This window comes from Saimiri boliviensis, chromosome 9 (genome assembly GCF_048565385.1).
Source record: "Saimiri boliviensis isolate mSaiBol1 chromosome 9, mSaiBol1.pri, whole genome shotgun sequence".
Classification (NCBI taxonomy): Eukaryota; Metazoa; Chordata; class Mammalia; order Primates; family Cebidae; genus Saimiri; species Saimiri boliviensis.
Genome location: NC_133457.1, coordinates 39,080,504 through 39,107,056, shown reverse-complemented (window position 1 = coordinate 39,107,056; position 26,553 = coordinate 39,080,504). Strand labels below are relative to the sequence as shown.

At 43.5% G+C, this 26,553-nt stretch overlaps 1 long non-coding RNA gene across 1 annotated transcript in view; it reads right to left on the bottom strand.

Moving 5' to 3' along the window:
* Positions 1-5,763: 5,763 nt before the first annotated feature.
* LOC141585625 (uncharacterized) overlaps positions 5,764-26,553 on the bottom strand; it is a 39,100-nt gene continuing 18,310 nt past the window's right edge. Inside the window, exons 5-9 of the long non-coding RNA XR_012519209.1 lie at positions 23,668-23,827; positions 23,036-23,116; positions 16,053-16,200; positions 6,619-15,536; positions 5,764-5,861 (exon numbers count right to left, since the gene is read on the bottom strand). This is a non-coding gene — a long non-coding RNA (uncharacterized LOC141585625). The remainder of the gene's footprint in view (positions 5,862-6,618; positions 15,537-16,052; positions 16,201-23,035; positions 23,117-23,667; positions 23,828-26,553) is intronic.

Sequence of the window (26,553 nt, the reverse complement as noted above, 5' to 3'; positions counted from 1 at the left end):
CAGTTGTAAAACTGGTCGAGATGCCGTCTTTTACGATACCCAATGTCTATTAGGTTTAAAGTTCACAAGGTAAATTTCTACTTAAATTTAGAGGCAGGAAAAATTTTGTCTCCCAAAATAATCTTGTATGCTTCCTTTTCAATGATAAAAGAAACTGTATTTGCAACATAAAGTTAAATTTAATATAGAAGTACAATGATAAGCTACTCCTAGTATCTGGTAATACCCATTTTCTGTTCATTTTACTTAATTTGTTTTCTGATTGTTTTTATATCCTATCTCCATGTAGTTTAATATTATAAGCCATTTCACTTTGAGGGGCATAGAGTCCCACATTAAAAAAATAACTGATTGAGCCAGGTGCTGTGGTTCACGCCTATAATCCCAGCTCTTAGGGAGGCAGAGACGGGAGGATAGCTTGAGCCCAGGAGTTCGAGACCTGTCTGGGCAGTATAGCGAGACCCCGTTCTACACAAAAAGGAAAAAACAAAAAGGCAAAAAACTCCCCACAAAAACCTGAAACAATGACTTACCACTGCACATCTATTAGAATGGCAAAAACAAAACAAAACAAAAAACCAAACAAAACTGACAATATCAATTTCTGGCAAGGATATAGAGCAGCAGGAACTTTCATCCATTACTGGTGGAAATGCAACATAGTATACCCACTTGCAAGGATAGTTCAGCAGTTTCTTACAAGCTAAACAGGGGCTTATCCTACAACACAGCAGTTGTGCTTCTAGGTATTTACCTGATTCAAAAACTGATGTCCACACAAAAACTTGCATATGAATGTTTATAGTTGCTCTATTCATACTCTCCAAGCATTGGAAGTAACCAATAAACAAATGAAGAATAAACAAATGTGGTATATCCATGCAATGGAATATTATTCAGTAACAAAGAAATGAGCTATGAAGTCACAAAAAGTCATGGATGAATCTGAAATTCATATTACTAAATGAAAGAAGCCGGTCTGAAAAGGCTTCATTGCGTATCATTCCAATGATGTTACAAAACTATAGAAACAGTACAAAATCAGTGGTTGCCAGTGGGCAGGGGATGTGAGAAGGTCTGACTGAGTGAAGCACAGGGGATTTTCAGGGCAGTGAAACTCCTCTGTATGATACTGTAGTGGTTGATATGTGACACTATGCATTTGTCAAAATCCACAAGACTTTACAACACAAAGAATGAAGCTTGGCTAGGTGCTATAGCTCATGCCTGTAATCCCAGCCCTTTGGGAGGCCAAGGTGGGAAGACTGCTTGAGCCCAGGAGTTTGGAGGCTGCAGTAAGCTATGATCACACCACTGCACCCAGGCTGGGCAACAGAGTGAGACCCTATTTCTAAAAAAGAAAGAAAAAAAAAAAAAGAACGAAACAATGTATGCTATCAACTCAAAAATATAATTTAGGAGGTTGGGAAATACAAGGATGGAAGGTAGAATATGACAAATCAAACTAAGTCTATTACAAATACATGAAAAACCTCACTGACACCATTGGAGGGGAAAGTACTGACCTAAGTAGCTTTGTTTCGTTGTTTTGCTTTTGTTTGGAGAGAATCTTGCTTTGTCACCCAGGCTAAAGCGCAGTGACACGATCTCAGCTCCCTGCAACCTCCACTTCCTGCATTCAAGGAATTCTGCTTCAGCCTCCCAAGTTGCTGGGATTACGGGCACCCGCCCCAACACCTGGCTAATTTTTGTATTTTTAGTAGAGATGGGGTTTTGCCATGTTATCCAGGCTGGTCTTGAACTCCTGACCTCAAGTGATCTGCCTGCCTCAGCCTCCCAAAGTACTGGAATTACCAGTGTGAGCCACCACACCGAGCCCCAAGTAGCTGTGGAAATGAGTGGAATCTACAAGACTAAAGGCAAAGACAACTACATAGCACTGTGCTCTAGTTAATAAAGTTGTTGCTATAGAGGGATGGATGAACAATTCTGATACTGTAATCCATATATACTGGAATGGAACAATTAAATAAATGGATGGTAGAAACCAGGTTTCTCACTGTTGAAGGTTAGAATAATCTGCATGGCAATGGATTAGAATTGGAGTCGTCAGTATGAATTCACGTTTAGCTTAATATAGGTACAGATAGTTACATAAAGAAATATCTAGAGATGTACATAAGATACACACATTTTCTTGCTCTGTCAGAGAGGGCTATGATATTACAGTTCCAACAAGCATACTAGCAGCCAGATCTTGGTTTCTAATACCATTCCCCAGTTAAAAACCAACCAACCAACCAACCAACCAGGGATCCTTAGAGAAATGGCTGATTCTAGGACGGGAGCATGAAATATATAAGATAAACCTAGAGCATCTTGTTTTGCCAGGACATAAGTAAGTGTGGAAACAGAAACAGCTACACAAAGAAGGGGCACGTCGAAGGGACACAGGACCCAAATGAAATGGCTCCCAGTGGCCAACGCTGGAACAATTGAAGCAATAAGATAAAGTAATAATGGATTATAACCCAAAATACAAAATATATACCTATAAATCTATACTAGTATAAATGAATGACTGAACAAATAAATAAAGGACAACAGACTAATCTCTGGTGTGGAAGAATTCCAAATATTTTAAGCAAATACTCTGCCCTCTAGGTACTGTGCTTACCTCCCTATCACTGAGTGTGAGCCGCACAAAGTGACTACCTTCAAAAAGCACAGCTTGGAAAGGGAGAAAAAAAGTAACTCTACAGTGGAGAAACCCAACAAACATTACCCCAAGCCAGGTATCACAATGACAAGTGCTAAGTCATGCTAACAGTATGTACCCTTGATACGACGTGATAAAAATGGCACTTTGCCTCTGTGGGCTTCATCTCAAAGCCATGTAAGTCCAGGCTAGTCATGAGGAAAACATCATACAAATCCTAATTGAGGCACGCTCTACAGAACACCTGACCAATATTCTTCAAAACTGTCAACATTATCAAAAACAAGGAAAGCCTGGGAAACTCTCACAGCCACAAGGATCATAAAGAGACAAACCCATTAAATGGTAATGGGTAACATAATAAGATCCCGGAACAGAAAAAAAGCATTAGGTAAAAATGAAAGATCAGAAATAAAGTACAAACTTAACAATGTATCCATATTGATTCATTAATAGTGACAAATGCACCTTTCTTATGTAAAACGTTAAGAAAGAAGCCTGGTGCCAGGTGTATGGAAACTTTGTTTAGTGTCACAAAACTTTTGCAAATGTGAAACTGTTTTAAAATAGAAAGTTCACTTGGTTCAATGACTCTCACCTGTAATCCCAACAGTTTGGGAGGCCGAGGTGGAAGGATGGCTTGAGTCCAGGAATTTGACACCAGTCTGAGCAACACAGCGAGATCCCCATCTCTACAAAAAGTTAAAAAAAAAAATAAAAAATTAGCTACTCTGGAATCCGAGGTGGGAGGATTGCTTAAGCCCAGGAGGCCAACGCTGCAGTGAGCCATCTGCACCACTGCACTGCAGCCTGGGCGAGAGTGAGACCCTCTCAGAGAGAAATAAAAAAGAAAAAGCCGGAAAAGAAAAGAAAAAAAGAAGAAAAAAGAAAGCAAAGAAAAGGTCGGGCATGGCAGCTCATACCTGTAATCCCAGCACTTTGGGAGGCCGAGACCCACAGATGACTTTGAGCCAGGAGGTTAAGACCAGCCAATGGGAAAACCCCATCTCTATAAAAAATACAAAAGTAGCTGGGAGTGGTGTTGCAGCCTGTAGTCCCAGCTACTCTGGAGGCTGAGGCAGGAGAATGGCTTCAGCCTGGGAAGTGGAGGCTGCAGTGATCCCTGATTGTGCCACTGCACTCCAGCAGGGGCGACAGAGTGAGGCCTTGTTTCGAAAGCTAACAAACAAAAAGACACACATTTCTTTCTAAAAGAAGAAAAGAAAGAAAGAGGAAAAGAAAGAAAAAGGAAGGAAGAAAGGAGAAAGGAGAAAAAAGAAGGAAGGAGAGAAGGAAGGAGGGAAAGAAAGAAATGAGAAGGGATGAAAGAAGGAAGGAAGGAAAGAGAAAGGAGGATAGAAGAAAGGAAAGAAGAGAGAGAGTTCACTTAGGAAATCGCACCTGCACCTGCGCCCTCAGGCTGGCGCTCACAGGCGCCCTGGCGAGCCTCGGGCCCGTGCGGATGGCCGGGAACCGCAGCGGCTCTCTGGGCAGAGTTCGCCACCCTTGCTCCGGCACAGCCGCGAGGTGCGGTTCCGACCCGGCCGGTGTCAAACGTGACTGTCACTCACTACCACTCCCAAGGACAAGGCTACACCGCAGGGAATCGCCATAATTCAGCCCGAGGGGGTGGAGGAGACCCGGGGGAGGGAGTCTCGTCCCGATGCCGCAGGCGTGGTGCCCGCGCTCCGCTCTCCCGCCGCCTTGGGGGACCGGCGCGGCCTCCCCGGGGAGCGCTGCGACTCCTACCTTCGCCCGGAGGAGCCTCGGGGCCGCAGGACACGCTGCCGCCGGGCTTCGGCTTCCGCCCGAGAAGCCAGGCCCGCCACGCGGCAGGTGCACTAACTTCGTTGAAGAAAAGTCCGCGCTGTGAAAGCAAAGAGACGCACCTGGGCGGCGAGAGCGCTGAGGAGGAGGAGGATCCGTCAGGGCTCCCCGGCCAAGGCTATTCATTTAAAACCCAGGAAGAGGGGGCGAGGTGCGGTGGGAACCGGAGAGCGAGCTGCACTGTCCACTTTGTGAACACATTAGCCACGCGGGACATGTGGCTCTTTAAATTGGAATTAATCAAAATTCAATATAATTCAAGATGGACGTCCTCAGTCGCACTGGGCCCATTTTAAGCGCTCAGCAGCCCTTGCCATCACTGTGGAAAGTTCCACTGGGCGGCACCGCTAAGGACAAGGAGATACTGGGACAACTGGCGAAATTCGAATGCAAAGCCAGTATAGGTTTGGATGTTGAAACTATTGTATCCATGTTGCTTCCTCCCCCCCGCCCCCCTTTTTTTTCTTTTTCTTTCTTTCTTTTTTCTTTTTCTTTTTTTTTTTTTTTTGAGACAGGGCTCTTGCTCTGTCGCCCAGGCTGGAGTGCAGTGGCGACACCCACTGCAGCCTTGACCTCCTGGCTGCAAGTGATCCTCCCACCTCAGCCTCCCAAGTAGCTGGGACCACAGGCATACTCCATCATGCCCGGATACTTTTTTCATTTTTTCTGTAGAGATGGCTCTTGCTATTTTGCCCAAGCTAGTCCCGAACTCCTGGGCTCAAGCGATCCTCCAGCCTCAGCCTCCCAAAGTGCTGCATTACAGGAATAAGCCAATGCCCAGCCGTGTCTCCTAATTTTGATCCCTGTCCTGTCGCTACATAAAATAGTCTTTGTTCTCAGGAAGTATACATGGAAATATTTAGGGGTAAATGGAACATGATGTCTACAATTTAGTCTCAAATAGTTCAGAAAAAAAATGTAGATACATAGAATGATAAATCGAATGTGGCAAATTATTAAGGACTGGTGAGTCTGGGTGCTTATTCTTGAAACTTTTCTGTAAATTTAAAATTCTTTCAAATGTGAGGGTTAAAGGAAAAATGAAGAAACAAAAAACTCCAGAGAAGCTAAGTTAAAGAGTTGACTTCAATGAAACACTAAGACTGTATCCCAAGTGGCAGCCCTCACTCTCGGTAGGGACTTCTCATCTCACAGCATACGTCCATGGGTTTAATTGCCCACATTATTATCCCCACCCATACCCCTGGTGGCCCTTTGGAATTCTCACTGCCCTCATGGAGCCTTCTTACATGCTCGCAGGGCGAAGGCTCCCAAATTCCAGGACACTCCATTCTTTGTTTTCAGGACCCGATTCTAGACTCCAGCCCCTGAACTTCAGTGATCAGTGTTCCACCTGGAAGAGAATCATCATAGCAGTATATGTGTTCCCAGCTGCAGCCCAGACAGTTTTCATGCATTGAGTAAAACTGGGTGGCACACCTGAGAGGCGTTCTTGGTGCTAAGATGCCTCTACCTACCCATCTAAGGATCACTGCTCTAAGAATTTTAAAAACTGATTTGAGCTTAAAGGTGAGAGTAGACATGGATTTAATTTCTATTTTCTTTTTCTTTTTTTTTTTTTTGAGTCAGAGTCTCACTCTGTCACCCAGGCTGGAGTGCAATGACATGATCTTAGTTCACAGCAATCTCCACCTCCCAGGTTCAAGCAATTCTCCTGCCTCAACCTCCTGAGTAGCTGGGTACAGCTAATTTTTATATTTTTAGTAGAGACGGGGGTTCGCCATGTTGGTCAGGCTGGTATCGAACTCCTGACTGAGTGATCCATCCTCCTCGGCTTCCCCAAGTGCTAGGATTACAGGCGTGAGCCACTGTACCCAGCCGGATTTAATTTCAGTGCAGTTTTTGTTGTTGTTTTGCTTATTCTCCCACAACACTTTTCTTTTCTTTCCTTGGCTTCTACAAAAGGGCACAAATCTTGCTACTCTCATCTTTATTACAACCCCCACGGATCCCTGGCTTCAGACACAGAGAGTTGTTGTCCACACTTCCTGGCAATGGGCGTGGAGGAGAAAGGAGCGGTGGTCCGAGAAACCCCTCAGCTGATTGTCTGTTTAAGTCTGTTATTATGAGAGCACCTCATTCTTACTCACCTTTATTAAGCAGTGGGGCACTGGACGGTCAGAGAACCTGCAAGATGTTGTAATTAAATTCAGCAAATGTTTCTTGGGAGTGTACTTTTGGGCCCAGGCACTCTGCCAGGTGCTGCTGATACGAACATCATCAATAAGATCCTGCCCTTGAGTTCCCAGGCAGCAAAAAACAAACAATAGGATAAATGGTGTTTTTATGAGGGCCATGGTAATATTGGGCATGGGGCTGGAGAAGGGCCTCACCTGTGGGAGGCAAACCCCACCTTCTTCACTGCAACAGGCTCTCTCTGCATATAATTTCTGACGCCATCAATCCAGCACTTTTTGGTGTACACGCCTTCTCAACTTTCATCTCACGTGTAATGAGCATCCGTTGTGCTCTCAAGGTCCCAGCCTTGCTGTAGCTCCCAACTAAAAGGCGGTTTCAATTCACACCAACTGGAGTCCAAAATAAAGGATCTAAGACGAGAATGTGACTGCCCCTCTTCGTGTAGAGAGAAATTGTTTATTGCTCCAGCTTTCTTCTCTTGTGAGAGCTCCACGCTTCCTTTCAAAATGACTCCTATCCTTTGCAGAGTTGTCTATTAGCTCCCCCCCACAGCCAGGCTCAGGTTCTGAAGCTTATGGATAATTCCACATTTCTTCCCTGTGGATATAAGAGGCACTTAGAGTTGGGTATGGTGGTGTGTGCCTGTAGCCTCAGCTACTCGGGAGGATAGCTTGAACCCAGGAGTTCAAGGCTGCAGTGAACTATGATCATGTCTGTTAATAACCAGTGCATTCCAGTCCAAGTAACATATTTTTTAGAGATCCTGTCTCTAAAAAAATAAAATAAAATTTAAAATTTAAAGAAGCCCTTTGGCATCAGATAAATACTCAAGGTAGGATATGTGCATTTCCCCCGCCAGCTCTGCCAGCAAGAGCTTAATTGTACAAGGAAGTAACTATGACTTCAGGCGCGCATCCCATTAAATCCAAACTAAATGTATTCCAAGCTTAATGGACCCCTTACTGGAATTTTCAAAAATGCCCTTGGACATGCCAACACCTACCACTTGATAGGAGGGGAAGTCAGAAAAGAAAGACACAGGCATCTTAACCTACTGCAGAAAAAAAATCTTACTTTTGTAAAATGGGCAAAACCATATGATCCCGTGACTATTCATTGGGCCCCTCCGTGGCCTCCAAGGGCAAACAAGGGCCTCTGAAGCTCGGTTTCAGTAGCTGGCTGGTAAATCCAGCCCTGCTTACATCAAAATGCTCCGAATGAGTCACTCTCATAAAATCAGTGACTCCTACTAAACATTTCCTCAGAGGGCCTTTGATTTCAGAAGCTCTCTCTGGAGAAGGCATTCCTGGGATCCTTCCTTTTCTCCGTGACATGTTAATGAATTCACTTGGAGCCAAGTGGAACGCCAAAGCTCTTTTAAGTCCACGGGGCTCAGACTAGGTGGACCAACTATCTGGGTTTGCCCAGTGTGTCTAGCTTGATCTCGGGAAGTCCCAGATTCCAGGAAATCCCCTCAGTCCCAGGAAGAATGAGATGGTTGGTGACCTACCTTGAGCTCTCAGAGGAGGTGTAACAAGCACAGACTTTGGGACTGCATGGCGACCTGCCTTCCCAGCACTACCTCGACCATCTTAACCTTGCAAGCAGTGGAAAGCAGCTCTGAATCAGACTAGAGCAGGAAAGGGATTTATCGTACACTCCTGAAACTTGTATTTCACGTGTAATGAGCATCCATTGTTCTCTCAAGGTCCCAGCTTTGCTGTGGCTCCCAATTCAGGAAGTACACGTGGAAGCCTCAGTATTGAAGTAATAGTGTAGCCTGAATGTTGAAAGGATAGTTTTCTCTTTCTGCTTCTTCCCCTCCCACCGCGAGCATCAAAGCACTGGGCAGGAGCATCTGGTTTGCCATACTGAGACACATGTCAACAAACTCATGTTTGGGGCAGGAATGAAGCAAGAATCTGCCTTCTTTTTGACTTTCATGAGGAGTAGTGGACCCCACCAATCCCCAAACATATACAGTGGGTGTCTTAGTCCATTCAGGCTGCTGTAACAAAATACCATCAACTGGATAATTTATAAACAACGGAAATTTATCACTCACAGTTCTGGAAGTTAGGAAGTCCAAGATCAAGAGCTGGCAGACTCCGTGTCTGGTGAGGGCCTGTTTCTCATAGACAGCAATGAATTACTGCATCCTCACATGGCAGAAGGGGCAAAAACCCTCTCTCAAGCCCTTAAACCATCCACAATGGGGGCACCCTCATGACCTAATCACCTCCCCAAATCCCCATCTCCTTTTTATTTAGTTTCTACATACAGCAGTGACAAAGTCCCCATCTCTTAACATCATCACTTTGGGGATTAGGTTTAAATGTATGAATTTTGGAGGGACATAAATATTCAGACTATAGCAGTGGGGAATTCCCCAAATTTAGGAATAAGGTTCAGATGACTGCCATGCGAAGAAGCCACAAAGTAAAATAATAAGAGTTTATGTTGTATATTCGTGTATCACATAACGACATTTCAGTCAGGAAGGGAGAACAAATACAACAGTGGTCCCATAAGCATGCAATGGAGCTGGAAAATGGCTATTGCCTAATGATGTTGCAGATGACTTAATTGTGTTGTAGTTACATGTGCGACGTGTTTGCAGTGATGTTGATGTAAACAAATGTACTGTACTGCCAGTCATATAAAAGCACAGCACATACAATTATGCACAATGCATAAAAAACTGAAAAAGAAAACAATACCTAATACTTGATAATAATAAACAACTAGGTTACTGGTTTACATATTTACTGTACTATACTTTTTATCATTATTTTGGCCTGTACTCAGCAACCCTGTTGCCATTCTTAAGGATACAGCTATTTCTGTGAGTATGGACATCCCTAAGGTTATAGCTGGGCTCTGGTTTTTTTTTTTTTTTTTTTTTTTGAGATGGAGTCTCGCTCTGCCGCCCAGGCTGGAATGCAGTGGTGCAATTTCGGCTCACTGCCACCTCTGCCTCCCGGGTTCAAACAATTCTCCTGCCTCTGCCTCCTGAGTAGCTGGGACTACAGGTGTGTGGCACCATGCCTAGCTAATTTTATTTGTATTTTTAGTAGAGATGTAGTTTCACTGTGTTAGCCAGGATGGTCTCAATCTCCCGAACTCGTGAACTGCCCGCCTCAGCCTCCCAAAGTGCTGGAATTACAAGCGTGAGCCACCGTGCCCGACTGGCTCTGTCATTCTCATACTTTGTTCCAAGAGGCAATGCTCAAAATATTTAACATCAAAAATGGCACAGGTCACCCAATCAGAAGGGATACCGACTATAAACAGCTACAGTCATGTGCCACATAACGCTCTGATCAGTGATGGACTGCATGTATGACAGGGGTCTCCGTATATATAAGATTATCATGGAGCTGAAAAGTTCCTATCATTTAGTGACACATAGCTGTTGTAATGCTATAGTCATTGTAACATCATAGCACAACGCATTACTCACGTGTTTTGTGGTAATGCTGGTGTAAACAGACCTACAGGGCTGCCAGTCAACTAAAAGTCTAGCTCATGTAATTATGAACAGCATGTAACACTTGGCAATAAATGACTATGTTGCTGGTTTATTTACCATACCATACTCCTTATCATTATTTTGGAGAGTACTCCTTCTACTTAGAAGTAAGTTAACTGTAAAGAAGCCTCAGGCAGGACCTTCAGGAGGTATTCCAGAAGAAGGCATTGTTATCACAGGCGGTTTCAGCTCTATGCATATTATCGCCCCTGGAAACCTTTCAGCGGGACAAGATGTGGATCTCAGCTCACTACAATCTCCACCTTCCTGGGTTCGAGTGATTCTCCTGCCTCAGCTCCTGAGTATCTGGGATTACAGGCATGTGCCACCATGCCACACTAATTTTGTATTTTTAGTCGAGATGGGATTTCTCCATGTTGGTCAGGCTGGTCTTGAACTCCTGAACTCAGGTAATCCACCTGCCTTGGCCTCCCAAAGTGCTGGAATTACAGATGTGAGCCACCGTGCCTGGCAAGAAACTTTGCAAAGACAAAAGCAGAAAGAGCACGGTTCCTGAGAGTGGAAAGGCTACAAGCACAGCTTAGGATTAGTTACTGCCTTAAGCCTGCACTGTCCAATATGGTGGCCACATGTAGCTCCTGAACACTTGAAATGAGGATAGTCTGAATTGAAATGTGCTGTAGGTGTGAAATACACACCAGATTTTGAAGAATTAGGGTGAAAAAAAAGAATTTAAGACTTTATTATTGATTGTATGTTGAAATGATATTTTAGGTATATTGGGTTGAATAGGATATGTTGTTAAAATGAATGTTACCTGGGCCGGGCGTGGTGGCTCAAGCCTGTAATCCCAGCACTTTGGGAGACCGAGGCGGGTGGATCACGAGGTCGAGAGATCGAGACCATCCTGGTCAACATGGTGAAACCCCGTCTCTACTAAAAATACAAAAAATTAGCTGGGCGTGGTGGCACGTGCCTGTAATCCCAGCTACTTAGGAGGCTGAGGCAGGAGAATTGCCTGAACCCAGGAAGCGGAGGTTGCAGTGAGCCGAGATCGCGCCATTGCACTCCAACCTGGGTAACAAGAGCGAAACTCCGTCTCAAAAAAAAAAAAGAAAAAAGAAAAAAAAAAGAAAAAAAAAAAAAGAATGTTACCTGTTTCTGTTTACTCTTCAATGTGGTTACTAGAAAGTTTAAAAGCATGTATATGTTTCTTGGTGCAGGGGGCTCATATATATGCCTGTAATCCCAACACTTTGGGAGGCTGAGGAGGTTGGATTGCTTGAGCGCAGGAGTTTGAGACTAGCCTGGGCAACAAGGTGAGATCCCATCGCTACTAAAAAAAATACAAAAAATTAGCCAGGTGTGGTGGTGCACTTCTGTAGTCCCAGCTACTCAGGAGGCTGATGTGGGAGGATCACATGCACTTGGGAAGCTGAGGCTGCAATGAGCCGAGATTGCGCCACTGCACTCTACCCTGGACTATGGGATTGGGACCCTGCCTCAAAAAAAAAGTATATATGTAAAAAATTATATATGTGACTCACATAACATTTCTATTCAACAATGCTGATCAAAACATTATATTCCAAGAGAAAGCTGGGCAAACCAGGGGTTGGAAGGAGACTGACCTGTGGACCTGCTGTGTGACAGGCTCTGTGCTGGCCCTACAACCAGCCCTACAATCAGTAGCATCATCTCCACTTTACAGATGACTAAGTGGAGGATCACACAAGCTAACTATCATGCCCCAAACCACACAGGTAGTAAGAGGAAGAGCTTGCACTGGAACTTAGATTTACTGAATTCTAAATCCCAAAGTCAGATCCATCCTCAGGAGAGGGAATCCACTGGGGAAAGGGCAGAACCAGCCATAAGGGAGCTCTTACAAGAGGAGGAAGATGTTGGGTTTGGAGAAGAGATCTTGGAAGAGACCCATGGGTGCCATCTTCCAACACCCGAAGGCTCACCAGTGGTTAGACCGGCTCTGTGTCTTTCCCAGGGGTAGCAGTAGATTCTTCCATGGAGACTGAGGACCACATGTTGTAACAGTCAGAGCTGCCCAAGTTCGAATGCTTTGGAAGATAGGGAGGGCCAGGTGCTGGAGAAGACCAGGCAAAGGGTTTTGATACTTGGCAGGGCCCCCAAACCCTGCAGCGCTGTTTTGTGGAGTGGCTGCATCAGTTCGCCAGGGTGTAATTCAAAATATGTGTGGTTTGGGGCATGATAGTTTGTGTGATTCTCCACTTAGTCATCTGTAAAGTGGAGATGATGCTACTGATGGTAGGGCTGGTTGTGGGGCCAGCACAGAGCCAGGCCTACTGCATCAGAATCTCACAGGGGTGAGGCCCACTGACTTTTATTTTGAACAAGTGCCTGCAGTGATTGCGATGTGCAGCCAGGTTTCAGAGCCGCTGCTGTGAAGAGGACATTCAAACATTGTTGGATGGTTGGACTATGTGACTTTCTGAATCTCTTCCAGTGTTGAAATTCTGTTATATCATATTGGCTAAAGCTTGCCAACCAAATTACGGTGAGCGAACTTGACAAGAGTAATCATTTCCTTATTTGGCCTGCTTACTACTTAATGGGGGGTGAGGGGTAGAATTCTTTGGCTAAAACAGCAAAATTGCTGGTTGCTCACATTAGTTGAGATGCATTAGATTTTAATTCTTTTTTTTTTTTTTTTTTTTTTAACCTTTGGTAAGCCAGGCATTCAGGACAAGGGGCAAGGTAAAAGAAGAAATATTTTCTTATCTTTTCTTACTGGTAGAAATGTCAAATTTCAGCACCCACTGCCAGGAACCATGGAGTTCCCTGCTCTTTTATAAAAGGCAATTGGGAACTTTGGGTTGGTCTACTATAGATGAGGATAGCAAAGGGCTGCAAAACTTGGCCTGTGGAATGAAACCATGTTAACAGTTTCCCAGGAAGCAGCTTTTACAAGCTTTATTCATGGCACACCATTGACTAAAAGACACAAGTGCCAAGCCCCATCAAGTTGAGGTATTGTTGAGAACACAGCTGGGGCACAGACGGAGTTGGAAAATGCAACGAGACGAAAACGAAGAGCAGCAAACTGAGAACGAGTAAAGGGGCCATTTATCACTGAAAAGACAGCCATGGCCCTCAGTCCAAATAGAAAGGAATCCTTGAGGAGTGAACTTGGGGTCAGAGAACGTCTAAATCACCAGATCCAGGTGCCGCACGCTCTTGATCAGAGTGAGGATTGCGCAAAGAGAAGAATAGGATCCCCTCTCCAAAAAGCAAATGAGATTGGCACTTCTTTGCCCAGAAGAATGAAGAAAAGTTCATCATTTTGCTGCCCTTTTTTTTTTTTTTTTTTTTTTTTGAGACAAATTTCACTCTTACTGTCCAGGCTGGAGTGCCATGGTGCAATCTCTGCTCACCGCAGCCTCCACCTCGTGGATTCAAGCGATTTTCCTGCCTCAGCCCCCTGAGTAGCTGGCATTACAGACATGAACCACCACACCTGGCTAATTTTGTACTTTTAGTAGAGAAAGGGTTTCTCCATGTTGGTCAGGCTGGTCCTGAACTCCCGACCTCAGGTGATCCGTCTGCCTTGACCTCCCAAAGTGCTGGGATTAGAGGTGTGAGCCACCGCACCCAGCATTTTGCTGCCTTTTTTTTTTTTATGGAAAGATAGCCTGAAGGACAGGTACTGGACTCAAAAAATTAGCTAAGGAGGCCAACAAGAAGCTAGGTAAAAAGAAAATGTGGTAATAAATGTCTTAACTCGATTAAGTTTGAGCCAATAGCTGCTCAGTCAGGAAAAGCCATAAACGTGGAGGAGGCAGTTATTGGCTTCAGGTTCTCTATTTCTCCCCGAAGGGCATTTATTTTGTTCTTTGCTTCACTCAGCTATTAAACATGGTCTTTTGAGAACAATATCTGCATTTAAGACACGTGGAATCTATTTTTTTTTCCCTAGAACTTCAATCAAGTCATTTGTCTCCACTCTTTCTGGCTTATCATATTTCTGGTACAGCTATAACAACTGTTTTATCGTTTCTTATGGGATGATCTGATTCCAGTCCTCACAGTTGCTTCCGGTTCTACATTCGTGTTATCTCCTCCTCTGTAACCGAGAGGGCTGCTGTCATTTCAGATTTGTGCCTGTGGTTTGTGTGCCTCGGCAAGCCACTGTCATGTGGACATAGCTCAGAAAAGTGTCTATATCTGGAAAGAATGGGGAGCAGCTTGTCTGTGCACTCCGTAATAAATGCTCCCGAATATTCCCATACTAGGATTGGTACTGGGAATTCAGAGAAAGCCACTGTGGTCTGACTTTTGTTTTTGTTTAAGGAAGTGGTTTTCAAAGTGAGGTCTCTGGTGCCTGTGAGCTAATTCAAACATGCAACTCCTTCGCCAACTTCCATTTTTATGTACCATTCAGGTCTTCTTACTAGGAGTTTATAAACTTAAAATAGAGGATGCACAGAATTTTATTTCATCCTCTCCTTAGAGGTCCGGCTGTGAAAACACTTGGCATCACCACTTTGACTTATTTTTTTTCCTAATAAACAGATTTCATGACCTGGTATGCATCATTGTTCACCACAGCTACAGCGAAATAAAACATCTACATGTAAACAATCTCTCCTTCTTACAACCTAGTTGCTCTTCCATTGGAGGGTTGAAATGGATGGACCGTTACAATCTTTTCTCTCAACAGAACGGTCTGGAGCCATAAAAGTTTGTGAGGCACTAGTCTAAAACAACGGGATGGAGGAGAAATGAAACAAGCTTTTGGAGTCGGATCAACCTGGGGTCAAGCCTCCACGCACCGATTTCAGTCGGCAGGTTGAAATCCAGCCTGGACTCTGCCAGTCAAGCCTCTGTAGAGCTGTGTCTCCCCTGGGAGTCAGGGGAAGAAGTAGGAGCAGACTTTGTAATCGAATGTTCTTGAAGGTGTGTGGAGCAGCTGCAGCCCTGAAAATATACCTTAGAGCAGTGTGACTTTGGGAAAATGCTTATTGTCTCTGTTGCCCAGTCTGCTTGTCTGAAATTGCAGGCTAATAACTCCTGCTTTGCGGGACTGTCTTATTAGACGATGTATGTAAACTGCCTGGAGCACTGTGACAGATGTCAGCAAACATGAGCTCTGCGGAAGGTCGCCGTCTAGTTCCAGCTCTGAACTCAAATGAGCCGGGGTCAAGTGACTTCCCCTAGACGAGGATCATCAGTATCCCAGATGAGATATTCTGTCTAGCCAAACATTCGTTAATTTTTGTGGCAGAGAGGTCAAGGTCTTTGGGGATGGACAGACTTAAGTGTCATTCCCAACTCTGCTACCCACTCACGATGTGACTTTGAGCAAGTTATTCAATTCCTCTGGGTCTCCTCTTTTGTCATCTGTAAAATGGGAACAAAATAAAACTTAATTCGCAGCACAGAAGATGAAAGGAGTTAACACGACAAGCCAAGATTATGCTTGGGACGGTTTTAGGTGGTTGACATACTCAAGCTCTTTTCTACCATACCCCCAACCCTTCCTAATCTGGTTCTTGGTTTTATTTAATGTTTACTAAACCCCATCCAAAGACAAGTGCAGTCTGCACCTTCCTCAGAGCTCTTTCCTGAAACCAGAAAATTACTTACAGCTTTCTGTGCATATTTTCATCGAAACAAATAACCACTTCATAGATTTACTATATCCTGGCAGCTGTGTAGGTAAACCAGATAGAAAAGGTAGAAAAAATATACAATTGATAGGACTGAATAAAGAGCACAGAGGCCGGGCATGGTGGCTCACGCCTGCAATCCCAGCACTTTGGGAGGCTGAGGCAGGCAGTTCACAAGATCAGGGAGTTGAAGACCAGCCCAGCCAACAAGGTAAAATCCCGCCTCTACTAAAAATTCTAAAATTACCTGGGCATGGTGGTATGTGCCTGTAATCCCAGTTACTCAGGTGGTTGCGGCAGGAGAATGGCATGAACCGGGAACCGGGAGGTGGAGGTTGCAGTGAGCTGAGATCATGCCACTGCCCTCCAGTCTGGGCTCCAGAGCAATACTCCACCTCAAAAATAAAATAAAATAAAATAAAAAAGGACAGAAACCATCCTAGCTATATTTGGGACTTGCGATGTAATAGCAATGGCCCTATAAATCAGGATATTATGACAGCTGGCTATTGAAATGGAAAAAATACAATCAAATTAGGTCTCTACCTTGTCCATCGTAAGGAAATAAATTCCTCATGGGACTAAAGACCTATATAAAACTTTACAATATTTAACCTTAGGGACAGGCAAAGGTTTCTTAGGATGCAAAACAAAGCTGAACTCAAAAAGTGGATACATCTGAATTCAAAATGAAAACCATCTGGAAGTATACGTAGCAGACGTCATAAAAGTGTTAAAAGACTGATGACAGGCTAGGAGATGTTTGCAACAAATAAAACAGATGAAAGATTATATTCAATATATACAAAGAACTGTTATTATTATTATTATTTTTAAAACTCCATTAGAGAAACAGAAAGGACAGAGACAAAGAGGGCAGGCACATCGGAGTAAGTATGGCCAACATCCCCCGCGGAGCGTGTGCTCAACCTCTCCAGTCATCAGGAAAATGAAGGTTAAAACCCCAAAGAGCTCCCATCGGATTATCAGAAACCAAAAAGTCCGACAAAATTGAGTGCCTGAGAGAATGCAGGGAAACAGAAGCTCTTACACAGGAGCTGCTAGCGGGAGGGTCAATTGGTTACCACCACTTTGCAGAGCAATTTGGCTGCACATACAAAAGTGGAATCCACGTGTACTCTACAAAATCGCAGCGTCGTTTGAAATGTCAGCAAATAGGAAACAACCTGAACTGCCATCAAGATGGGAATAAATACGCCGAGGAATGTTTATCTGGTGAAATACGGGAGTGGACACTGCCTCTATGCACACACATGACTCACGCTCAGGGCTGAGTGGAAACAGCAACTTACAGAAGGACATACTATAGCTGTAAAGTTATAACCCAGCCACACCGTGCACTTTATGACACACGTGCATTTACTAGAAGCACAGAACAAGAACCGGGGAGACATGCTAGGTTAGTGACCATGCATGTCTTAGGGAGAGAAGGGAATGAGATCGGGTCAGCGACAAAAGAGCCTTTCATTGTATCAGTAATGTTCTCTGGCTTCCAATTATTTTTTTAATAACAAAATGTCAATCTTTCTTCATTCTGCATGGTGGGCATGCTGTGTTTTTAGTCTGTTGTGTTAATTTTTTTTTTTTTTCCAAACAAATAGAAAGTACTACTTAAAACGATGGAAGTTTGAAAAGGAACAGTGAAGATCAAGTTTGAGGCTTGCCTGAGAAACTCAATTTAGAATGTTTATAGAATTTTAAAATTATTTTAAAAATTGCTTAGGAAAAAAAGAAAGGAAAGGCAAGAAGAAAGAGAAGGGAAAGGGAGGAGAAAATCTGAAGTGTGACGAGGTGGAGACTTGCTCTGAGAGGGCTGCTGAACACCAGGAGTGACACCACAGCTGAGGACTCAAACCCTGAGGGGCACCGCTGCTTTGATGCCAAACAGGGGTGCCATCATCCACAACCTCGTGTGTTCAATAAATGTTTATTTATACCAGGTAGCGGCTGGGCATGGTGGCTCATGCCTGTAATCCCAGCACTTTGGGTGGCCAAGGTGGGCGGATCGCCTGAGGTCAGGAGTTCGAGACTGGTGAAACCCAATCTCTACAAAAAATACAAAAATTAGCTGGGTGTGGTGGGGCACACCTGTAGTCCCAGCTACTCGGGAGACTGAGGCATGAGAGTCACTTGAACCTGAGAGAAGGAGGTTGCAGTGAGTTGAGATCTCGCAACTGCACTCTAGCCTGGGCAAAAAGAGCAAAACTCCATCTAAAAAAAAAAAAAAAAAAAAATTATACCAGGTAGCCAAGAGCTTCACTTCCTCTAGTCCATTACCAGCTAACGGTGTGGATCAGTTTCTCTTCTTCCTTCTTTCCCGTTTAGGAATTGCATAGAGGCCTAAACTTGTTTTTCTTATGTCTAGAAGTTTGTGACCAGAGTTTTTATAATAGCTTGTATACAATTATTCTGTTATTTCTTTTACCTTAGAGGTTTTTGTTTGTTTGTTTCTTTAATGTCATCAATTTATACTTAAGATCTTTTTATGCTGACTTACAGCTAGGCTGGGTGAACTCAATAATGCCGCCAAAATAAAACCTCCCTCACCAACACCCGTGTTCCTTGAGTACCTACTGGGCACCAGCGCTGGGGGTTATAAATGTAAAACACACGGGCAGGCCAACTCATGCGTTTTTATTGTTTTATCTCTATTTATATGAGGCTCCTCTCCTTTAAAGCACGGAGAGATCTAATTACATGGTCATAGCCAAAGACCTAAGTATATAATAGATCCAGTAATTTGTTATTAAGTGCGTGGATGTGCTAACCATTTGCATAGATTAGAAGCGCCATAGAGGATGAAGTTAAAGGCAATGAAAACGAACCCAGCAAGGTGTAGGCATCTTCAGAAACCACACTTGAGTAGTCACAGCCTTAATAAAGTATTCCATGCTTCAACACATTTGTAATTGACCAATGATTTGTTTCTATGGGGCATAATACCAAATAATAAAACCCAAAGACTAGGACCTTTATCACATAATTAAATATCTTTAGTTCTATTATAGTTAGTTCAGAGTGCGGTTTATGGTATGGGGTGATACTTCATTATAGTTTCTTATAATTTTTTCGTATTATTTCACTCAAGCAATGGAACAGTCCTTTTTAAAACGTATTTTTTTCATGATAAAATAAGTGCTATGGTTGTATGCACCGTCTCCTGTTCTCAGCAGCAGAGTTCCATACATCTAGTAGGCAAAAAATTAAATTTTGTTTATTGTTTAAGAAGATGAAACTTTCCTTAAAGGTTGAGTTTTAATTTTACTTAAAAGATGTATTTCATCTTCCATCTTTTTGCTCAGACTTGATGATTTTTTTTTTAAGAAAAAAAAACAGGGAAGACTAAGGAAAGAAATATTAAAAGTTACGAAGAGAACTTTTTCCTTTCTGGAATGTGTCAAGTGATAAAATATATTAGCGTTAACTATTTTGAACCTACACAGGTAACCATTTCATCATATAGCTATGGCTCGATTTCTGTAAATGCAAGATGCTGAATTGCTAATTAAAATATATTTAGCTCAGCTCCTAAATCCTGGGCTGAGGAACCTCACAGAGCAGATGAGCTGGGCCTCTTTATGGCTGACAAAAAGAATGCTCCTTCCCAGCCCTCTCTGGGGTGACTCCTCTGCACAAATGGGCAAATTCTTACTGTATGTGAGCGACTTCGTAGCTGGCCCGATTTCCCTTCCTTTATTCTTTGGGAGAGAAGTTTAACAAGGAGACAAGAGTTAGAATCAAGTGGTTCTCAGTCTAAGATGGTGTGGAGCCAGTGGTTTTTTCATGTGCCTGCCTGCCTGCCTCCCTCCCTCCCTCCTTCTTCCCTCTCTTCCCTCCCTCTCTCTTTCTGTCAGCTCTTTATTCATTATTCCTACTTTAAACTTGGTGGATTGAGAGGTGAAGAAGTTAATTGGCTTTGCCTGAGGCCACAGACCCCTGAGGGACAGTTCTGGAGCCCAAAACTCGGGCAGCAAGTCCTCCTCTTTCCACCAGCCCACCCTTCACCTCACAGCGTCAGCTTGGCCACAAATGGGTGCTGTGACCACCTGTCCAGAGCTGGGGCAGTGCACCTGCTTTTCAGACCGTGTCTGCCAGAACCTCCCCTTTCTCCCCTTGCTAATGGCCTTAGCATGGGGCGAAGAGTGGACAGCTGGTCCACAGTGGCTCTTTTGCTCACAGCTTTCTGCATTTCCCCATCTGGTGGGGTAAATAGGCAGCTAACAGTTAGGCAGACCTCGATTTTAATTCCAGAGCTGCTACCTACCAGCTGTGTATCCTTGCGAACCTCTGTGTCTCAGTTTTTTCCTTAGCGGAAATAAAGCTATGACATCTCGGAGTTGTGACGATTAAATAAGTGAGTGGAGGTGAGTTGCTGGTACGTGATGAAGAGTAATAAATGTGTTTTTTCCATTCACCTCTTCTGTTATTCATTTATTATACTTTAAGTTCTAAGGTACATGTGCAGATCGTGCAGGTTCGTTACCCAGGTATGGACGTTCCATGGTGGTGGTTTGCTGCATCCATCACCCCGTCATCTATCTTAGGTATTTCTCCTAATGCTACTCCTCCCTAATCCCCCTACCCACTCCTATTCTTCACCTAGCTCCCTACCCCAGGACAGGCCCCAGTGTGTGATGTTCCCCTCCCTGTGTTCGTGTGTTCTCATTGTTCAACACCCACTCATGAGTGAGAACATGCAGTGTTTGGTTTTCTGTTCTTGTGTCAGTTTGCTGAGAATGATAGTTTCCAGTTTCATCCATGTTCCTGCAAAGGACATGAACTCATCCTTTTTTATGGCTGCATAGTATTCCATGGTGTATGTGTGTCACATTTTCTTTATCCAGTCTATCATTAATGGGCATTTGGGTTGGTTCTAAGTCTTTGCTATTGCGAACAGTGCCGCAATAAACATACGTGTGCATGTGTCTTCTTTATAATAGAATGATTTATAATCCTTTGGGTATATAACCAGTAATGGGATTGCTGGGTCAAATGGTATTTCTATTTCTAGGTCCTTTAGGAATCACCACACTGTCTTCCACAATGGTTGAACTAATTTACACTCCCACCAACAGTGTAAAAGCGTTCCCATTTCTCCACATCTTCTCCAGCATCTGTTGTCTCCTGATTTTTTAATGATCGTGAGATGGTATCTCACTGTGGTTTTGATTTGCATTTCTCTAATGACCAGTGATGATAAGCTTCTTTTTCATTCATCTCTTCTGAATACTTATATTTTTTTCCATGCACCAAAGGGAAAGGTAGTCTGTAGCTGACAATATTAGTTGCATTTTTAGGCAATTCTAAATACTAAACGCTTCATTCATTTGCATTCCATTCAGCTTTGGTAGAAATTCAGCCTTCTTGCTGTATTCATAAAGAGAGGGTTTGCTAAGCTAAGGTGTGTTATGCAGAAAAGGCTAGGCTTGTACTACAGTAACAACCGACCCCAAATCACAGAGAAGGTTAGTTCTCATGGGCATGAGGTCTGCAGCAGGTCAGTGCTTTCCAAGGTGGCTGCTTCCATCTGGTGGCTCAGCAGCCCCACCTGTTTCCACCCAGCACTTCTACCAGCTCAGTCAGGGCCCCCACTCTCCCACCTAAGGGGAAGAGAGAAACTGGAGAATTGCATGGCGGCTTCTAGAGCCTCCCTTGGGAAATGAGACTTACATCCCCTGCTCACATTGTATTGGCCAAAATGAGTCACATGGCCCTGCGTATGTGCAAAGGGGCTGAGATGTGTATTTTCCATATTCCAGGAAGGAGTAATGGGACACAGGGTTAGGTGAACGCATAGCATTGCCCCTGCTATATAAGGGTAATCAGGAGTTTAGGGAGAACACGTAAACTCACATCATGTTCAAGTATCTAAAAATGTGCTATTTGTGTACATGGGAATTTTAAGACACTGAAAACAACCATCAGCAGGGGAATGACTAGAAAAACAGATTCTGGTATATCCATACAACGGAATACTGCTTGGTGATAAGAAGGAACGAACTGCTGATACTTGCAATAGCATGGACAAATATCGAGGTAATTACAGTGAGTAAAAGAAGCCAAACAAAAAGGAATTATACTGCATGATTCCATTTGTTTAAAATACTAGAAAATGCAAATGAATCCACAGTGACAAAAGTCGATCGGTGGTTTCCTAGAAACAGTGATGGAAGAAGGGATGGATCACAAAAGGACACAAAGAAACTGGGGGGAGGGAGGTAATGAAAATGCTATCTTGCCAGGCACGGTGGCTCGTGCCTGTAATCTCAACACTTTGGGAGGCTGAGGCAGGTGGATCACCCGAGGTCAGGAGCTTGAGACCATCCTGACCAACATGGTGAAACCCTGTCTCTACTGAATAGAAAAAAAAATAGCTGGGTGTCATGGTGCAAGCCTGTAATCCCAGCTACTTGGGAGGCTGAGGCAAGAGGATTGCTTGAACCTGGGAGGCAGAGGTTGCAGTGAGCCAAAATTGTGGCATTGCACTCTAGCCTGGGCAACAAGAGCAAAACTTGGTTTCAAAAAAAAAGAAAGAAAAGAAAAGAAAATGCTATCTTGATATGGGAGTGATTTCACAGGGGTATACACAGGCCAAAACTGACCAAATTTTACATGTAAATATGTACAGCTTATCTACTTCAATAACAGCTCAATAAGGTTAAAAAAATAAGAAATTGATGTGAATTTTTTTTCATTATTTACCTCTGGAGAATGTATTTGTCTCTTTCGGTGTTTATCTGTATTTATTTTTCTTTCCTTTTTTTTTTTTTTTTTTTTTTTTTTAGAGACAGAGTCTCGCTATGTTACCCAAGGTGATCTTGAACCCCTAGCCTCCAGCGACGCTCTTGCCTCAGCCTCCCAAAGTTCTAGGATTACAAGCATGAATCACCGTGCCTGGCCTTATCTGTATTTAAAAGCAATTTCATTCATAAATTGAGGAGTCTGTTTGCCATCTCCACGCTCTCTCCTGTTTATTCCCGATTCATGACAGAAAGACAGTTGCCCAGGGCTTTGCAATGAACAGAAAAATCAGATTCAAATCCAACTCACAACTTACTAGCTCTTTGGCCTTGGGCAATTCATTGAACTTTTCTGAGACACTAACATATTACCTCACAGAACTGTCTGCAAGTGTGTGTCCAGTCCCTTTAGGCAGCCTGTAACAGAGTAGGTGTTCAAGCCTTTGTTATCGGCCCCAGGTGTACCTACCTTCCTGCCATACCATTTGAAACTTCACATTAGGGTTGTTTCTCTGGTTTTGAAATTGGTCATTTTCCCTGGTTTCCAGACCTTGTATTAAATGCAAACAAAATTTAAGGGCTTGTCAAAAAACTCAGCAATAAAAAAGTAGTATCTTAATCAAATCAAAATTGATATTTTAAAAAATCCCACAATGAACAAGATAACAGACATTTAAATAAAGGTAAATTCATTCCCATCCCAAATTCCTTTTCAAACCCTTCCCCCAGTTCTGCCAATTCCTATTGAATCCAATTCCTCCATGCCTTATTCTCAAAGAATTACTTGAAAGTCGTAAGATATAACTCATGTAGTCCAGGCACATGCTACCACGTGGCTATTTTTTATTTTTGTAGAGATGAGGTCTTCCTATGTTGCCCACGCTGGTCTTGAACTCCAGGCCTCAAGTGATCCTCATGCTTCAGCCTCCCAAAGCTGTAAGATTACAGACATGAGCCGGACCTATCCTTTCTTAAATGTACCTTAGCTCACATTCAGTTTAAGGTTTAAAATTAGAAGCGTAAAATTTGTTCTGTCCTATGTCGTTCTGTTTAAAGTTGCAGTTTCCAAAGACCTATTGACAGTGTTAACTGAGGACTTACTGTGTATTGATCTCTGATGAAGACGAGGGAGATGAGCGTTCTCCAGAAGCAGGCCCGGTGGCTGGATTGGCTTTTTCCACATTCCTTTCTGGCGTCTCCCCTCAAAGACAGCACTTGTAACCTCCTTTGCATAACAGAACCTTCAAAAGTTTACAGACCCCTAAAAGAAATCAGCCAATAGGGAACTGTGTTAAACGAAGCTGCTTAGGAAAGTCACTGTGAGCTTTGGAGGTGGACTAGAAACTGAAACTGAACGTTTGAAATTGTAAAGGACAGTCAGGTGCTTCCTTTTTCTTTCTTTCTTTCTTTTTTTAAATTTGAACATTTCTATTGCTGGGGGAAAAAGGTCAGTGAGGTTTTCCTTGGCCCTCTTCTTTCCATACATCTTGAAAAATAACCTCTGAAATAGGACTTCTAGTTAAATCCCCATATATTTATTTTTCCCCATCAAGGGACTGTGTTCTAAAACCTTAATAACAATAAGTAGAATTTCTTTGGCTAGAAATAAAATTTCTAGACACACAAGTAGTATCATACAAACACAGATAGGGAAATTTAATAAATGGGAATGTCTTAAAGACTGGTTCTATTGCAGGAGGTAGAAATTTTAAGATAGTAAGTTTGGATTTGAATTCCTAATCTTTGGGAAAGTTGCAACATTTAATTTTAATTATTAGATCTTTTTTTCAGAGATGAGGTCTCACTTTGTTGCCCAGGCTAGTCTTGAACTTCTGGGCTCAAGTCTTGAATTCCAGCCTCCCAAAGTGCTGGGATTACAGGTGTGAGCCACTGCACCAGCCAATATTTATTTTAAAAACAAAATCGGGGCTGGGTGTTATGGCTCACACCTGTAATCCCAGTGCTTTGGGAGGCTGAGGTGGTTGGATCACAAAGTCAGGTGTTTGAGACTAGTCTGACCAACAGAGTGAAACCCTGTCTTTATTAAAAATACAATAAAATTAGCCAGGCGTGGTGGTGGGCACCTGGTGAGGCAGGAGAATAGCTTAAACCTGGGAGGCAGAGGTTGCATTGAGCTGAGATCAGGCCACTGCACTCCGGGCGACGTTGCAAGACTCCAACTCAAAAAAAAAAAAAAAAAAAAAAAAAAAAAAAAAAAAATCAGCATGACTTTTCTCCAGGAGAGGACCACAAGAGGACCACATGCAGAAGCTGCCCTTCCCCTCGTCAGTGGTGTCCCCAGGCTTGTCAATGGCCGTGGAGGGACAGCAGGCAAAATGGCCCCAGCCCGACAGGGAGGATATTGGGAGGACAGACTCAGAACACTCTGGAGAAACGGAAGCTTGCAGAGTGGTCATGTGGAGAAGCCAGGCTTTTCTTACTGCCTGGTCCCTGGCCCACCCTACATCAACTCCTGAGAAGCACAGGCAGTCTGTGAATCACTGAAAGGTAATGAGTAACTGAAGGGAATTGCTTCAAAGAGAAAGTAGTTAAACAAGATGCTTTGTATGACTGTACCCAGAGTGCAAAGGAAAAAGGGAAAACATCAAACTCTTCAGCAAGTTTCCCACACGGGTAGAGGCTGCTTTATGGCTTTGTTCTGCTGCCATGAGTTCACCCTGTTTTCATCTCTTTATTTTTCCACTGTGCAAAATCTTCACGCTTCCACCTCCTTAGGCGGGAAGGCAGACCTCACCCACCCCTTCAGCAGTTGGTCTTGCCTCAACCTGGGCAGGCACAGCACAAGTAACCTTCAGCAATTCCTTCCCCACAGTCCGCATTATTAGGTGTGGAACACTCCAGGGAGGGCCTGGCACCTCAGGTCACCCGTGAGTTTTCTCTCTTAAGTAGGTCAATCATGCCTCTTTATTCTTTCTGGATTTCATTGCATGGCTCAGCTGTGAGCAAGATCTGCATCATCATATAAATGTAAATGATACTTGTTGACTCAACCCAAAACCATGATGTAACTCTGTTTGGGAAGATAGGAGAGAAAATTTGCATGTGAGCGATGAGGGCTGGGGTCAGGACCAGCACTGGGAGAGGGAGGGGAGGTGAGGCCATGCTCAATCCTCATTTTCTGTGAGAGGAAGAAATTGGATGATATCTAAAACTGAAAAATCAAGAAATCACAGCCTCAACACATTATTGAGAAATTTAAGCAGAAATGGCCAGAAGACTTGCAAGAGGTTGACTCTGGAGATGCAAAGACAGGGAGATCATAGGTAGAGACTGCGCTTTTTCATTATTAGCTTTGAAGCACTATTTAACTCTTAGAGCTCAACAAATGTGTGATTTTAAAATAAAATAAGGCAAAAACCAAAGTGACCCCCCACTTGAAGGTCACCTTTCAGCTACATAAAACCCTGAAGTTACTCTCTTGGGTTACATCAAAAAGATAGGTTATGCATCCCATTTCTTTCTAGAGTGAGTAAAGGGGTAAAGGGGTAAGCAGGCTTGGTCACCCTATTGGGGGCTATCTATTACTGATGGCTCATCAGATCACCTTGGGAAGAAAACACAGTCACAAAGATAATTTGTCGCCATTTGTCTTTTAATGAGCTGATATCCATTCTGCTATGAAGAACAGTGACTTTGTTTATAACAACACAGAAGCACAAAGTCAGTGTGCAATGTGAGGAGCTTCCTAGCAAGGAGAGTAGAAAAGAGTAACTCCTCTCTGGACGTTTTTCTAGGGAAAGTTAGGTGGCTGCCCAGCAGGGGGTGCTCTGGGAGGGACTCCTGCCTGTCACAGAGAAGGGACTAGACCAGCTGTCCTCCAAATTCTGTCCAATTCTGAGACTAAGTTGTTCCAGAAAAAGTTATAATGAACAAAAGTCTAATGAAAACTCACAGAAAATTCTGCTCCCCTTCTTAACTGCACTCTTCCTGCAAGGTACGGGACATTTGTCAATTCTGGTAAGAGGA